Here is a 17,216-nt window from a genome sequence, read left to right as displayed (position 1 = left end):
GCTCAGCTTTCAAAAGGAAAGCCCAAAAGCATGACATAGAACTGACCTAATGAGGAGATCCCATTGATGCTGCTGACCCACCATATGCCCCCTCCCAACTCATTGCTTTTCCTCCCCCACCTAACACCGCTGCATCTCACAGCCTCTAGCTTTTGGCCCCTAAAACGAAAGTCTCTCCCTCCAACCCTCACCAGTTAAGAGGGTCCCTTACAGAGTTTCATTCATCAGGTTGTTTATTTTTCTTGAAGCATGGGGGTAACCCTGATTGGTAGGCCTTTGGTCACATTGCCTGTATGCTGGGTACAAAAAAGAAGCTAAGAAATACTCTTTAGGCATTCTACCTCGCAGTGACCAAACTTGTAAGGATAGAATATCGCCTGATATGTTAAGGGCTTTCACAAAATGCCAAAATAAGAAAATATGGCAAATGTATACTATCATTTATTGCTTGGTTATTCAATATCAGCTTATACCCTTTGTCATTACTTAAGCCTAACCTTTAAAATATACCGTTCTTCCATACTTACCCATATTAACAGTAACATTAAGTAAAATAATAACAAAATACCTCAGCTGTCCCTTATAAAAATAAAATGTGTTCATAAAGGGAATGGCCTAGAGTCTCTTGTAGCAACCTACCACAAGGTGGGTGTAGCTGAGAATAAGTAATTCTGAGAGTAAGTGATTCTGAGTGTGGAACTTCTGCTTTTTCTTTCTCAAGTCTCTTCAAGTTCCCAAGTCTCATTCCATGTGTGTCACAGTCACTTCATATGGCCTACTCTTGAGATGCCTAATTGAACCGTTCAGTGAATCAGCTATACCAAGTTGACTTAGGCAGATCAGGTCACATTTATTGTTTGCAGTCTGATGCACAGACTCTAATAGCAAAGGGACACGTTTCCTGCCTGATGACTTTGCTCCAAAACCTTAGCGATCTCTGCTGGGATTCCTCCATCAGAATTTGCCCCAGGCTCCATCTAGTACTGTGATAAAATTATGACAGTTCTAAATCCATTGAATCTGTTGATCACAAAGGCCAGGTCGATGTTCTGTAGCTGGGATTAACTAGGAAGGCTCCTCTGTCCTTTTGTGCTCACTCAGCATATTTCAGGTTACTGCATGAGTAGATCACAAAGCAAAATTCCCAGTGGGATATAGATTATTTTCAAAAAAACCCACATACCACCATGCTTCTTTCTTAGTGGCAGAAGGTACAGTCAGTCATGTACCTTCGTAGAGGTTATCCCGACGTGCCCAAGATCACGGGGCCCTCAGAAACTTCACCACGGTGCAGCTCTGCTGTTTTCATAATGATGAAACTACCCCCCTCACTCCACGCATGTTGGACTTAGAGCTGTGTGTTACGTGTCTGCACAAAGGAGCTCAATACTTGTCACTTCCTGCTTTCCAGGTCCTGGAGATGTAATGTCAGCATTGTAGTCTTGTGTTTTGGTGAGACAGTACGGGTCTTTGTGAAATGTACTGTGGTTCAGAGCCAAGTAATTTGTATAACCCTAAGAGGAAATGATTTATTGCTCTATGAACACAGCTGTTGCAGGTGTTTTCTCTCTATTAGGGAAGAAGGAAATAGTCCAGGTGCAGATGAAATAGCCGTGTACCTGGCGCTGAGCGCTAGGGAAGAATGTGCGTCTGCGGGAGTGGCTGCATATGAGACGGCTCTCTGATGAAGCCTCTTGCCATCTCCTCTCCTTCCCCAGTGCCAGCTCCATACTCCATGTGTTTAAGGTTCCAGTGGGCTGGATGGGGGGCACCTTCAGGTTAAAATTCCTCCCACTGGTCGTTTGATTCCCACAATCACCCTTTCTAACCACTAGTCCATAGTGTGTTCTGGGTCCCCCGTCTTTTAGAGTTAGTTCAGAGCTGTTGTACAACAGTGCCCCCTAGACTTGGTCTTTCCCTTCTGCGGTGCAGTTACGTTGATGCAAAAGGCCAAGCTGAGAGTTTGCAGTTTACACCTGTCATGTCATTATGATTCATGTCTTCAGGAACTTGGAGCTCTGCATCTGCAAAGTGACTTAGGACTAGAAATTGGAATAGACATTAGAAATTTGTGTTGTGTGGCTCAAGTCAGGCCTCTGTGCATTAAACCCAGATATATTATAATTTTATTAAATTGGGATTTTTTTGGATGCCTATCTGGTATATGGATCATTTGATCCAGTAGCCAAAACCGATGGTCAGAGCAGGCCAGAGCATTCTGATTACAACTTAACTCTCCTAACAAGAACAGTAACCTTCTCCTCCTGCCTCTTGGATCTAAATTTATCTGCCTGAGGTCAGCCACCTGAGCATCCCACTGTCTACACTGAAAGCAGTGAGACCTAGGAACACTCCTGGTCTGTAAAAGGTAGACAGTATTGTTGGCTGATGCTGCCTTTCCCCTCCCCGGGAATATTAAGGAATAGCTCTTGGCTGTGATTTTTGCCTTGAACTGAGAATTTGGAATTGTGAACATTTTGTTATCTTTTTAAAAAGATGTGCTGTGGAATTAGAAGCAAGTCAAGAATCGTATCTTCTTCATGCTCTTTATATTGTTGTTCCATGTTAGTAGCCACTGGATCTTCTGAAGTCTTGCCTTCATTGGTCCCTTTATTTCAAGTGACTGTAGTTAAAACTTTGTTACTTTGCTACTGCAGGCTTCCAAACTTGATTTGACTTTTTTTTTTTCCTCTTTCAGAAACCGGCTGGAATATTAGAGCCCTTAGAGAGCCAGAACTAACCATAGATGTTTCTGATTTTTTCCTGAGGCTAAAGTGCCTTCAGCCACTCTTAGTAGCCATTTAGTATCAACCAGGGCTTTCCTCTTAAACAGTAGAAACTGTCTCTGGCTAGTTAAGCAGTAAAAAAAAGTTCATTAAAAGGAAATTGACTAGTTGACCAAAGTGTTGAGAGCTGGAGAACCAGGGGCAAGGTTAAGCTTCTAGAAACAATACCAAAACTATACCACAAAACTTGCTCAAAAACAAGTCCCCCTTTGCTGTGACATTCCCATCAAGCACTCTAAGAGCCTGTTGCTTAATGCAACCATTGCAGTAGCTAACAGCTGAATGTGTCTCATCCTTGTGAGCAAAATGGATGCTATACAGAGCTTCCTTCATCTCTTTCTGCTGAATCAAAGTCCATAACGGTTGACTCTGATTAGCAGAGCCCCGGGAATAGAGCAGGATAGGTAACTGTGTTGTCTGGGTTTTACCTAGGGGAGTCATACCTCATAAGGCTAGAAATTCACCAAACACAGGAAGGGTATCAACAATCAGGGAGCATTACAAATGGCCACTCCATATTTTGGGAATTTTTTCCAAGTTGCTATGGTTACTGTAGAAATATTTTTCCAGCTTTTTAGTCTCATGGCTAATTCTAAATCTGATCCTTTGAAGTCAAACTACATGGGTTTCATTCTTACTAAAACAGGACTTTAGCAGTCTCCAGGTTCATCAGACATGTTGTAGAAGGTTTGCCACTTGGCCACCACAATTTCATACTTTCTCAAATAATCTGAGGTTTCTACAGTTAGGCCCAGATGATGTGACACTGTGCCGAGGATATGCAGTATTTTGAATAGATAAGGTTTTTGTTCCGTGTACTTATGCTAAAAATAGATAGTTTTAGAAGGTATGTATAAGTAGATTTTTTTTTTTTTAAGTTTTAGTGATTAAGTGATTGTTCTTAAGCTAACCGACAATTTTACCTTTGGTAATTTAGGAACATCGTACATATATACATAAGTATAGTACTTGTTTTTGTAGAGTGATGGCCACAAAGATTCCTAAAGTAGAAAGAACTTGACTAACTTGTCTCTTTACTGAATTCACCTACATTAAATTTCAGTTGTCTGTTGTGTCTTCGGAAACATCTTTGCTCTCATGCTCTTATCAGTGGATCTGATGTGATCATTACCTTGTACCAGGAACATATTAACATATTCTTCTGCATCCTCTCTCATTTTCTCCTGTTATCTATGACCTCTGCTATTTTTTTCATCTCTAAGTGTAAAATTGAAGAAATAATAAGAAACTAGACAGCAAAGTACTTTTTTTTTTTATCAAATTAAGCCATGTATATTCTAAGTCTGAAAAAGGAGAGTCTTTAATCCTTAACTATGTAATAAGGATATAGGTTTTGTTGTGTCTATTTTCCCTGGTCCCTTTTACTTCTATCTTTCTCTGAGATTCTGGCCTGGAGAAAATTATGGCTGCTCAAAATCTGGCTGCCAGTCAGAACATTATTATGCTAGTAAGTTTCAAAGTTAGATTCCTCCAGTCCATTCGCGTCTTTTCCAGATAATGTTTTCCAATGTAGATAATTTTCTGAACATTTGAGTTGAAGTACAATATTTTCAGATAAATCCTATATCCAACATTCAGTGCACATTGGGATTAATTCATTAAATGATCCCATTGCTCTTGTCACCAAGATTTTTCATATTTTCATATTTTTTGCATGTATAATGTGATCATTACCTTGTACCAGGAACATATTAATCATAATTTCTTTGCCATTTTACAAGAATTTTAATGTCTGCTTTTTATTCATCTGTGGGGACATTTGGCATATAAAATAATTTTGTTGCTTAGTTTTTCCTTTATAGTTTAGAGTGCTTATTCACTTAAGATTTAGTGTGACTATAATATATTCAACACTTTGCTTTTGTCCTCAATATTTATTCCATTCCTGTGGTTCACATTTTCCTTTTCTTATGTATCATGTGTTGAAAATGAAAATCTCTTGTCTGGGGTGGAGCTTAGCCACTGGACTAAACAAACATGCTTTCCTTCTGCTCTTAGTTGATTTTAGTGGTTAAATTACTAAAAAATCCTGTTAATAAAAAAAAAAAGAAGTTTTATATCTACCTGTTTTTATTGTGTACTTTCATAGTTAGTAAAAATTCCTTCCTTTCAACTTTCCCACCAAAATGCAACTTGTTCACTCATATTTCTTTTATATTTAAGACCCTGACATTAGCAGTCAACAGATTAATGAAAATAGCAAAATAGCATAGACATTCAAGAATCAAAGTTTTTTAATTTAGTGAAAGAAACTAAAGCACTTGAACAGAGTTTCCAGAACTCAGAGGTTATCTAGATGGGCTATCCAGGTCATGTTCTTCTTATATCAGTGGCACAAGTGTAAGAGGAAAAACCCAAACACACAAACGTGGGAAGTTTCTGATTGTGTCACCTCTTGACATCTTGTGGACCAAAGCAAGTCACATGGCCAAGCCCAAGATCAAAAGGTAGAGAAGTACATTCTACCCACTGTGAGGCCAAGCATGTTGCGCAGTCAAATTCAACAACAATGGAGTAGGAAACTGATGCTCCCATGGAGGTGGGGGAAAAGAATGGGTTAATAGTTGCCAAATAGTAATTTAATCTGCTGCATACCAACCAATCTAGGCAAGCTACCCTCTCTCCTACTAATCTTACTTTACCATGTCATGGACCCTGTTTTATTTTCTTCTTAGTCCATATCATTATCTGAAACTATTTTAATAGTTACATTGCATTATTTCTTCATTAATTAAATATCATCAGGCACCTAATGTGTACAAGCCAGTGCTCTTAAGTACTAGCAACACATCAATAAAAAAACAAGACCAAAATCCATGTTGTTTGCCTCCCTCCCTAAAGTATAAGCTCCAAGAAAGAAAGGACCTCATTTATTTTGTTCACCACTATATTCTCAGTGTCTCAGAATAAACCTGACGGGGGCGCCTGGGTGGCTCAGTGGGTTAAAGCCTCTGCCTTTGGCTCACGTTATGATCCTGGGGTCCTGGGATTGAGTCCCACATTGGGCTCTCTGCTCAGCGGGGAGCCTGCTCCCTCCTCTCTCTGCCTGCCTCTCTGCCTGCCTGTGACCTCTGTCAAGTAAATAAATAAAATCTTTAAAAAAAAAAAAAAAAAAGAATAAACCTGACACATAACAGATGTTCAAAAAAATTTTGTTTCATGAATGAAGAAATGCCATTAAACATTTAAGTAATCTAACACCATTAGACCCTCTATTTATTAGGCAGCTTTCTGATTGTGATTTGTTTGCAATATAGGACATTTTTATAGACAGTCTTGTGAACTTGAGTTACTGTAAGTCTTCTTGTGAGAGAAAGATCTGTGCTTAGTGTTTTGGCCAATCTGGTGTCTGTACCTATACAGTTGAAAACCAGTCCTTTGATGCAGTAAACTCAGCATGGTAAAACCACCTTGAGAAGTTTAAGAGAAATGCCCCATTGGCTAAGTAATTACCAGGTTTTGACTCATGTGCTACTCTTTAATTTAGGCTTCTAAAGCTCTGCTTCAAGAAGTTTTCCCAGAATATGTATATATTGTACAAAACTGAGCAAAAACTTAATACCAGATTGTCAGTGGATCTGTTCCATAGAGATTTGAACTGCATTATCAACAGTCAGGACAGGACTGTTCCCCACTTCCATCCCTGAAGCTGTAGTTGTCTTATTTTTACACTCTATCAATTAGTATCTAATAGTAAATGGTCTGGCCAATCTCACATTTAAAATAAAATCAATCAGTGCTTGCTTCAGCAGCACAAATACTAAAATTGGAATGTACAGAGAAGATTAGCATGGCCTCTGCACAGGGATGACACATAAAATAAAATAAAATCAGTCATAGCAATTCTCATACATACTTTAAGTTCTTATGAATTTTTCATGCATTAGGCTGTGAAAAATACTAGATGTGCTTGATAAAGTCTTTTAAGAGCTATGGCCATTTGCTAAAGAAGATACTATTGTTTAACCACAATAGATCTTAATAAAATATAGGTGATGATGAACTATTTTTTAGAATTGGTGGGTGATGTACCACTGTTGAAAAAGAAGATTTTGTACAGTCTTAGGCCGAGGAAGAATTTCCCAATATCTTTATGGCCAACAGTGTTATTGAGTTCTTTTGTAATGATTTTACTTATTCAGTTCACTCATTAACAAAAGCTAATTCAACATTTACATGCTAAATATGTACTCTAAGTAAGATAGACATAATTCCTACACTGCCAAAGATTAGAGCCCAGAAGGAGATGGGAAAAGCCGGGACGTGCCACACATGTGAGAGTGCTGAGAGAAAAGTGGGACAGGGTGCTATAGAAGCACACGGAATGGGGCCTAAATGAAGTTCTCATGGATCAGAGTACCCTCCAGCAGAATAATATTGAAGCTAAAACGTTAACAGTTACTTCTGCCTCCCTCTATCCCTGTATGTATGGGGAATTATATCTTTAAAATATATCCAGATTCTAACCACCTCGATTGCTGTCACCAGTGGCTAAGCCACTATCAGCTTTTGCCTGGTTTTCTTCACAAGCCCCCTAACTAGGGCCTTTACCTCTGCTCTCACACTGCAAAGTCATTTTTCATACTTCAGTCAGATTTTATCGCTTCTCTGCATAAAACCTTGAAATTGTCTCATGTCACTCAGAGGAAATGGCAGTGGCCTCTGGGGTTCTCCGTGATCTGGCCTCTTGCTTCTTCTCGCTCTCCCCAAAACACCAAACCTAACTGTAAAAGACTGCAACTGTTTCAGAGTGTTAGTGTCACATAATAATTCGATGTTTTCAAAATTTCACTGAACTTACCCTGTGGGTGAAACTGAAAAACGAGCCTCATGGTTTAGTAAGTAGAGTTAACTATGCTGTGTTTCAGATGTCATCTACATATTATTTTGAGATATCTCTTACAGCCGTCAAAATCAAGTGTTAAAGTACATCTAGACCCAAATCAGTATATCACAAAGTACTAAACCAAGATTTTCAAACGTAGTGAAGCATTATTCAATTTATTAGCCTCACTCTTTAAATAGTACATATTTTATGGCATGTACAACATTTTAGTGAAAAAATGCATGTCCATAAATTAATAAATAACCATTTATTTGAGCTAGAGAGCTTCATTTTAGACCAGTAGTTTTCTCCACACTCATGTCTAAGAAAAGATAACTGTAAAGATGTTTTTAAAAGAGACAGTATAGTGAAGGGAGCCCTTATTTGTTGAGAAAGTTGCACTATTTCTTGAAGGCTCTGCATTTGGTCTGTTTCATTTCTCCTAACTGGAAAATATGTTTGAGAGGGAAAAGCAAGATAGAAAGAGATGCAAAATAGTTGTCATAATTGATTTGTACCTTGGTTATTTCGGTGCTAAATTTACAGTTAGTTTAAAATATACCTGACTCCTTAAGACCTTTGTTATACTGTGGGACAGTGTTTGTCTCATTTATTTTATTGTTGTAATGTTGTTAGGAAAGCTATAAGTTTAGGGAATATAGTAGGGAGCCGGTAAGACTTAAAGCAATTTAGAGAATGTCCAGATTGCATAGGGAATAGTCAAGAATGAAATCACTTTTAGAGCAACAATGATAAGCTATTATTTACTTCTTCTAGAGAATAGTATTGAGATAAGTTCATGAATAAATTCATCAATAAATCAAATATCATGTTTATATGATACAGAAGTATTATAAAATTTGACACTCAGTTTCAAGGACTTATGGGATGATGAGTCTAAATATATTTTTAAAAACTAGTACATTGTACAAGGTAGCATACAATTGTCATAATTCATGACGCAGCTTGTCATTGCTCTGGGCATTTAGAGCAGGGAACATGAAGAAACAGTGCAAACCCTGTAAAGACCATAATTCTCATCTAGCATTGCAGAATTGTGGCGAACAGTGCTAATTGTCTATATAATATTAAGTCTGTCCTTCTGACCCAGTAATAGAATCCCAGGGGTTTTAAGGGTAGCAGTATACACAGTTATAAACAGGAACTCCTCAAACTCTCATCAGCCTTCAGTGGCTGCGTAACCCAGTTCTAGCCACTGAGGTGTCAAAGAAAGTCTATTGAGTGAGGCTTTTAAGAAGCTTTTTTTTCTGGTAAAAGTAGACATATTCCTTTGGCAAGCATATTTTGCTTTTCCTTCCTCGTCTTTCCTGTCTAGAACATAAATTGATGCCTGAAGGCACAACAGCCATCTTATGACCAAAGGGAAGAAAATGTATATGCTAAAGATATGCAGGTAGGAAAACAGTCTGGTTCCTGGACTATTTACTCCCAGAGGCCATGGTGCCATGAATAATAATTTCTTCTTTAAGCCACTGTTTGTCAGATTTCTGTTACAGCTGAACACACTTCTGACTGATAAGAAAGGTTAGGGTTGCATAAGTAAATATGTGTAGGAAAAAACCAAGCATCAAGTCATAAGTGGCATCAATAATATGAGGACACAATTCAGAATCAGAAATGATTGTTACTTATCTATGTACAATGTAAAGAGTGAGGTTCCTGGAATGGTTTATATTGACGCAACTGCTTTTAAATATATGAATTGCCTTACCTATTTCGGGGGAATTTTTTTTTTTTTTTGACAGTCATCCTAGCCAAACTTTATTATGGGTAAGGTTTGTTGCCAGACATCATTAAACCCAAGTCAAGATAACACAAGCCAGAACATGTACAATAGAGGAGAATGGTGTTAGATATAAACCCAGCACCTGGAAACCTGGCCCATCCTGCATCCAGTGACTAGCCCATCTGAATTCCTAGAGCATAAAAGTGCAGAGTAAGTCCCAAATCTTTAACATGGGATCTTGTTGCATTTTTATATTGTGCTACAAATACCTATAATATACATACATCATCTGTTATGATGGTGTCATGTGGGCTTGTGAGTTAAATTTTATTACCTTCATTAAGCACTTTTATTTTACCGGTACCATTTATAATTAAATTGTTGGGGGGAATTATTTTTAATTATTTTCTTTGTCATCATCTATGAATTATCTGAAAGACATGACATTCTTTTGTCCATTTTTCGTAAATGAAGGCAGAATTCATAAGTCCATACTTTTAAGTAGTCAGTATTCCAGTAGCCAAATGTAGGCTCCTGCAAGCTTTGCCCATTATTTAAGGACCTTAAATTGTTATCCCAGATAAGCCATTGTAACAATTTTGCCTGTTTTCCAACTAGATTACACTGCAGAAATGATATATTTAGAAGACTTAGTTGCCTCAACTGGATGTAGTTTTCAACAGCATTTTGATAGAGAACCAGTCTCTATAAAGGATTGACACCCAGCATTATTTCAATGGAATCATATTTTTAGAAGTCAGATACCATCTTATAGTTTTCTTAGCTATAATACAGTAATCTCTGACTTGAACTAAGGAAAAAGAAAATAACTAATGGCCAAACATGTAAGGCAGTGAGTATGTTAGCTTAATTGTGTCTAAGTGGAAAAATGTCAGTTTTATACAAGGAGAAAAACTTCATTTGTCCATTTCCATATGTGGTGTACAGCCTCCTATCAGTTGTGCAAGCTTCTGATACCCTTTCAACAAAATCTCTCTTCCTAAAGTTAGCCTGATCCAGTTCTATTGCTTGTGATAAAAAACCTCTGCAGATACTGAGTAGCTAGCTATATCTTATATCTGCGTGAATCCTGTAATTTAGTAAAAGTGGTTAGCATTCATCTTGTTTCTGGTGAGAAAGAACTAATGAAGTTTTATGTAGGGAATGGTGGGAATCACGGAGGTACCTCACTGTTCTGCTCCCCATTTGAAGTGAATGCATGCACAGATAGAGTGTCACACGGAAGAACATTCCCTCTGATTTCTGGTTGAAATGAGCACATTCTAAATCTCATAGGATGTTTTGAACTAGGCTATAAATTGTAAAATTTGATTCTGGTTTAACAAGTTACCTACTATAGTCATTGATGGCCCTTCAGTGTTTATAAAGGATATTACCATTAAGACATGATGTTGAAACTGTTGCTTCAGGAATCTGTAATGGATGAATTCCGTGTGTGTTCAGCACAGCTTAATCCATGATACAGATAAATCCCTTGCAACCAGCATCCTTGGACTTCACACAATACAGAATTACTAACTAGTAGGTTCAGAAATGAGGGCATACAACTAACAAGAAAGAAGAGTCAAAGACCACCCTGAATCAGTTGCTTCTTTACTCCCAGGAGGTAAAGTGTTTTCTGGGAAAATGAATATATTATATTATCACTAAATATTTCCATGCCTTCTGTTAGTGCTTTTTTTTTTTTATAGAAAAGTTTCAAACTAGTTATTGAACCACGCATGAAAATGCTTATGTCACTTTAAAAGATTCTTAGGCATACATTTCTTTCAACATATGTAGATCAAGAAAAAATGCCTTGTCTGGCAGGTAATGGACTTAAATGAAGTTTAGCGGAGCAGCTTCTCTAGAGCTATAAATTGATCTGTCATTTTAGCTTTGGAAACTTGTTACAGAATGACAGGTTGCTAACGGTACTATAGGACAACCGACACTACACATTGTAATTGGTAAAAGCTGCTTCAGTAGTGCTGGAAGTCAGAACTGTTACCCATTTTAGCATCCACTCATGGACTTCTTTTCTCCTATTTTTTAACAAAAATCTGGAGTTTGGCTTAATTTTTCAAAAACCAGAGAGTCCCTGACTTTGTTAAATATGCGTTTAGTTTTCCCAAATTTTCCTGCTCAAAGAATTATTACTGTTTGCCTTGAGAATCATTTATACTGAAATGTGGGGAAACTAACAGAGCCCTGAATACTGTATACCAAGTGACGGGACAGAACATATTTTTGTGCCCTGCGCTGAAATGCCATCGTAATGGCTTGCTCTATTGCAACCCGGCTGAGGGACGCAGGCTACTCCATGGCTTTGAAAGCCATTCTGGGAAGTGAACGCTAAAGAAACTCAGAGATTGCCACTCTATCTTCCCACAGTGAAAAATGAAGTGGATCAAAGCCTCTGTAAAGCAAAAACCAAGTGTTTAAGAAACATGTCCTTTCACTCGGCTCCACTCCTCTCCCCTCACTGTGATGCCAGTAACTGCACATTCAGACTTACCACACGGAGCCTGACCCATAGCTATACCCAAAGAGCAACCACATCCAAGACACAGAAGGAAAGCCAAAAATAATGAAAGCCTCTGTATCTGAAAAGATTCTTATTTAAGATCTCAGGTAAGCCTATAGAATTGTGGACTCAGGCAATCAGACATCAACCAGACATTCAGTTTCTTTTCACTTGCCTTGTATTTCTTGAAGCCCTACCAAGAAGTGCTCCAACAGAGAGCAAACAGAGATGACTGCTTAAACAGCACCTTTGCTCCACAGAATTTTCTTTTGGGTAAACAGTCTTCAGTTCCTATGTAGACTTCACTGTGTGCGGGTATGTATTAGGGCGAAAACCAAAAGGCAAATTAATGATAAAACAGACTTCTGAAAGCAGAGACAAGTCACTAAATCTTATTTGTGCTTACTTTAATTAAATATTAATTAGATAATTTATGCCGATGTAAGCTATAGCTGCTTAATGTACATATAGAGTTTGGGTTACAAGCAGTAGAACTAGGTCAGGCTAATTTTAGGAAAAGGGATTTTGTTGAAAGGTCATCGGAGGCTTGCAGAATTGATGAGAAACGATATCCCAGACATGAACATGGGCAAGGTTAGTGAATCATCTTTGGAAATTCAGAGGCATCAATGTTAACAATGGTGTTATAATGAAAAAATAAACTAGTCAGTAGCATTACTAAGAATGGACAGAGCTAAACATTTTCTGGGTTATTTCTCCACTCTGTATATACGTTTCAGAGAGGGGACATCTGATTGGCTTAGTTTGGGTTACATGCCTGCCCTCTAGGAGGGCAAGACACCTAATTAGAGTCCACCATACTAAATCCATGCAGTAAGAATTAATTCCCCAACTGCAGTTCACGTTGCCATTAAAAAGGAGAAATAGGCGCTGGAAGCCAGAAAGGAATGGATATTCAATACAACTACAATTTATTCAGTGTGTGTGGTTTATCAGTCACTATGTTTCATATGCATTTTCTTATTAAATTCTTAAAGGAAACTTTGTAGTAAGTTACTATTTTACAGGTAAGAAATTTTAAGCTCTGAGGAAGCTTAGGTAACTTATCCAAGGTCACACCACTAGAAAAATGGCAAAATTGAGAACCCAGAGAACAATTAGACTCCGTGCTCCCTCTTGGCAGATCCGTGTATTATTACTGGTGACAGTATTTCCTGAGCCTATCTCTCAGAGATTTAAAAAAAAAAAGATTTTTTTAATACTATGTGTAAGTGTACTAAATCTACCAGTAGAACTGTACAGTGTACAGGTTCTTTATTTGAATAAAACTTTGGAAATAAATATTATGTAAATTCAGAATGTATGAATTTGAAAATGATTTTTCCCCCTGATATGAATTGTTTAGTTTCTTAATATAATAAAGAGTTTATTTTCTTAATATAACGAATTTATCAATGAATCACAAAAGTGAGCCAGCACATCAAACTTGCTATCTTTTGGTTTGTAGGGAAGAGATTAATAAAGGTAAAAAGTTCAGGTAGTGATTGCCATCTGGACCAGAAAAAGTTCCATGAAATGGAAATGAAATACTATACTCATTTTTACTGGTAGCATTCTTTTGGATCTTTGGCGTCAGTTTCCTTCACTGAGTTTAATTTCCCCATCTGTAATGAAGAGATGCTAATAACCCCCTTAATCCTAAGAATGTAATGAGATGATGACTATAACATAACCCAATGACCTCTAAACCAGGGTTTCTAAACATTGGCTCTGTTGACTCTTTGGGCCAGATAATTATTTATTTGGGGGGACCGTACAGTCATTGCTGGATGTTCAACATCATGCCTGGCCTCCCAATAGGTCCCAATAGGTCCCAGTAGTGCTCACCCCCTAACAGTGATAATCAAACAACTGACTCCAAATCACTACTCCAAAATCACTACCAGTTTTTTCAATGACGTAAGTATACTAGATTATAAAGATACTTTTTCAAGGGACTCAAAAACTATTTTAAATGTTTTTCATTTGGTTTTCCTCCCCACCCCCACTTTCCTGAATTCTTTTTTAGGGGAAAGAAAGTGCTTACCATTGAACAGAATGTTCTTCCTGGCATCTAAATGGGTCTAGGAGTTCATGTCTTTATACCATATCCAGATCTGATAATCAGCGGGTACTAGTACAGCCTTACCAGTTTGTCTTCAGTCAGATGCCCTCCAAAATAAACTTAGAGATTGAGATTTGTGTGCAGGAAATTTATCAGGGGATGCCCTTAGGAACAGTGAGTATGCAGGGAGAAGGAAATAGGATTGGGCACAGGAAGGAGTTGCAATACAGTTGCACAAGGGCTTTAGCTCATTCTGTAGAACTCTAGAGCTGTGATGGCCCTTCAGAGTTGGAACAACTTGAGGCAAGGGTTCTGGATCTTTATACTCTTACAGTGACTAGTCAGTGAACGTAGGAGTCTCTAAGGGGGAGGACATCACTTTGGCCACGGTCACAATTCCCTGAGAAGAACTCAGCTGAACCCCTCCAGTCACCAACGATCTCAGCAACTAGGGGAATTAGTACGTTAGTCCTAAAAGTAAGTTCTGGTTGGTGCACTAGAGTTCATCTTTTGCACCAATCGAATCTATTTCCATTGCTTAATAAGTTCTTTTAGCAGTTCCTTGAGAATTCTGTTTTGCCTTATGGTCTTCTTTCATGGGGAAACTTAGAAAAGGAAAGTTGGTGAGATAAGCTATAACCCCTGTTTTAGTCTGCCTTAAGGCCACATTAACTCTCATATCCCTCCTCTGTTCTTTGTTTTAGATTTTTCTTAACTCTTGATTGAACTCTGCTATTTTAGGGGCTTACTGAGGAAATAAACCAGACTCATCCATAAGACCATTTTGTTGCCATGTGTTTCTCAGACTATAGTTGTTGAACTTGTCTATTTACAATAAAAATTAGGCAGGTGTGTTCTAAGAGATGCCCTACTGGATCACCTGGATATCAAACATAGTTTTATTCTACCCCATGCCAAGGCTCTAAGGCAGAAAGTTACAGAAGTTCTATTTCTTGTGAATATAATATAGGCCCGTCTCCTGTTTTTTTGTCCTTTTGTTTTTGTTTCTCTGTCTCCTCCTTTTTTGATCAGGATCAATTACGTGTGCCTTTTTCCTTGCCTGCAGTTCTTGGCATGAGGAGCCCCAAGTATCAGGTAGCAAGAATAGCTTCAAGTTTAATGAGACAGACTCGTGTCCTTTGGTGGAATATCATCGCCCTCCTAGGAATCAGAACCTCTAAAGCCTAGAGTTTGCAGGAGTGGGAAACACAGATTCTCCACATCAGTTATTAAGAATGAGGATAGGGGCATCTGGGTGGCTCAGTTAAGTGTCTCTTTGTTTCCGCTTAGGTTGTGATCTCAGAGTCGTGAGATCGAGCCCTGCGTCAGGCTCCACACTCAGCATAGAGACTGCTTGAGACTCTCTTTTTCCTTCTCCCTCTTCTCCTCCCCTCACCTATGCTTGCCCTCTCTCTCTCAAATAAATATATCTTAAAAAAAAAAAAAAAGATGATAAATAGGGTGACTCTTACCTTAGTTCCTGGACCTATGAATTCTACTTCTTGGAAATACAGCTCTTTATAATGGTTGTGGACTTAGGGTGTATTCTGTGTCCTAGAGAATAAATTATAGGATAACATCACCAGGGTAGAGTCCTGGCTTTACCTTTCATAGACCATTCCATCATTCCTTAGGCCCACAGCTCTGGCTGGCGTAGTCTGTGATAGCACTTGGACTGTCTGTCATAGCACTGTGGTATTTATAACTCATGTTATGTGGAGCATTGCTTTCTGTATGCTTCCAAGAGCCATCATAGCACTGTCTTAGGATCATCTCACACAGTCTCGCTAGGATAGTAAATCCTGTGAGAGAATATTCCCATATCAATAATCTCCGTTATCCAAATGCATATTCTATCTCCTCTTGATCCAGCACACTCTCACCTGCTTCCTGCTAGTACATGTTAACTAGGTCCTATCTTCCTTGGAGGTATAGCCCTTTCTTCCTTTAGGAGGCAAAGCACTTCCCAGGCTGGGTTCTGACGTAACTTGATTCATGACATTGGTCTGGGGGCCAGGTCTTAAAGAGGTAGTGGTGGGTTGTGGGTGGGAGTGGTGGAGGTGTGTGTCTCATCCTGCAAGGAAGGTATAAAGCTATTTATTGTTTTCAAGCAGCAAGGGACTGCTATTCTCCCAATAGAAGTTTTAAATACATCACAGTATAATAGAGCTTAGTTTTGGTTGATAACATGAGTGACTTAAGGCTTTTTTTTTTTTAAATATAATTGTTTTATGAAGCTCTCTTTTAAAAATTAGTATATATAGATAATCATTATATAATTAAATATGCTTGATATTTAAAGAGCTATTTAAAGATGTATGTTATATAAAAAACATATGATAGCTCGTTAGATACTATCCAAATGAAAATATTTGGATTACTTTTTAAGGCTGATAATAATGGGAACAAGAAAGGAAGAAAAAAAGCTCTAAGGCAGAAAGTTATAGAAGTTCTATTTCTTATGAACATAATATTCTCATGTTTCAAGGCTACTTCTAACCCAAAATGTTTAGTGAAGGAGTATTATTTTCACTTAGATATATATTTATGTGTCTTGATCCAAGAACTGTTTTTGTATTTCTGGATTGCTAACAGTTTTGAAAGCTCTAGCAGTATATCAGGTCTTATTCTTGCTCTCTTCTGAGATTATGGTTGTACCAGCAGGGAAAAATACCAGGGTTGAAGGGAGAATAGCCACCAAGAATTGAACCTTGAAATTGAAAAGGGTGGAGAAGCTGGTTTTTTTTTTTTTTTTAAATTTATTTATTTATTTATTTATTTAAAGATTTTATTTATTTATTTGACAGACAGATCACAAGTAGGCAGAGAGGCAGGCAGAGAGAGAGGAGGAAGCAGGCTCCCTGCTGAGCAGAGAGCCCGATGCGGGGCTCGATCCCTGGACCCTGAGATCATGACCTGAGCCGAAGGCAGCGGCTTAACCCACTGAGCCACCCAGGCGCCCCGAGAAGCTGGTTTTTAAGTAAGAAATGGAAATGAGAAATAGGCTCCCTGAAAGCCTTTCATGTTTCCTATCCCACTTGCTAATTCTTTTCACGAATTAGACTTTCAAAACTAGTAGGATGATGACTTGTTTCATAAGTTATTTTATCATGCATTTATGGGGCCTCTGTTCTGTGCTTAATCCTTTGGAAAGAATTTTTCCCTAGAAGAGCAGAATATCTAGCCTTCTCTCCAGCCTACCTGAGGGCATGGGCTGGGGATAACGACTCAGTATGTCTCCAGTA

The 17,216-nt window shown here is 38.2% G+C and overlaps 1 protein-coding gene and 1 non-coding gene across 6 annotated transcripts in view; both read left to right on the top strand.

Moving 5' to 3' along the window:
• Positions 1-17,216, top strand: part of CCDC91 (coiled-coil domain containing 91) — a 358,743-nt gene that overhangs the window by 272,714 nt on the left and 68,813 nt on the right. The gene's annotated exons all lie outside the window — the stretch shown is intronic.
• On the top strand, positions 6,544-6,654 carry LOC116594589. Its single transcript, XR_004287302.1, has one exon. It is a non-coding gene; the product is annotated as a U6 spliceosomal RNA (small nuclear RNA).

The sequence above is a fragment of the Mustela erminea genome, chromosome 6 (assembly GCF_009829155.1).
Source record: "Mustela erminea isolate mMusErm1 chromosome 6, mMusErm1.Pri, whole genome shotgun sequence".
NCBI classification, from domain to species: Eukaryota; Metazoa; Chordata; class Mammalia; order Carnivora; family Mustelidae; genus Mustela; species Mustela erminea.
This window is presented reverse-complemented; position numbering and strand designations above follow the sequence as displayed.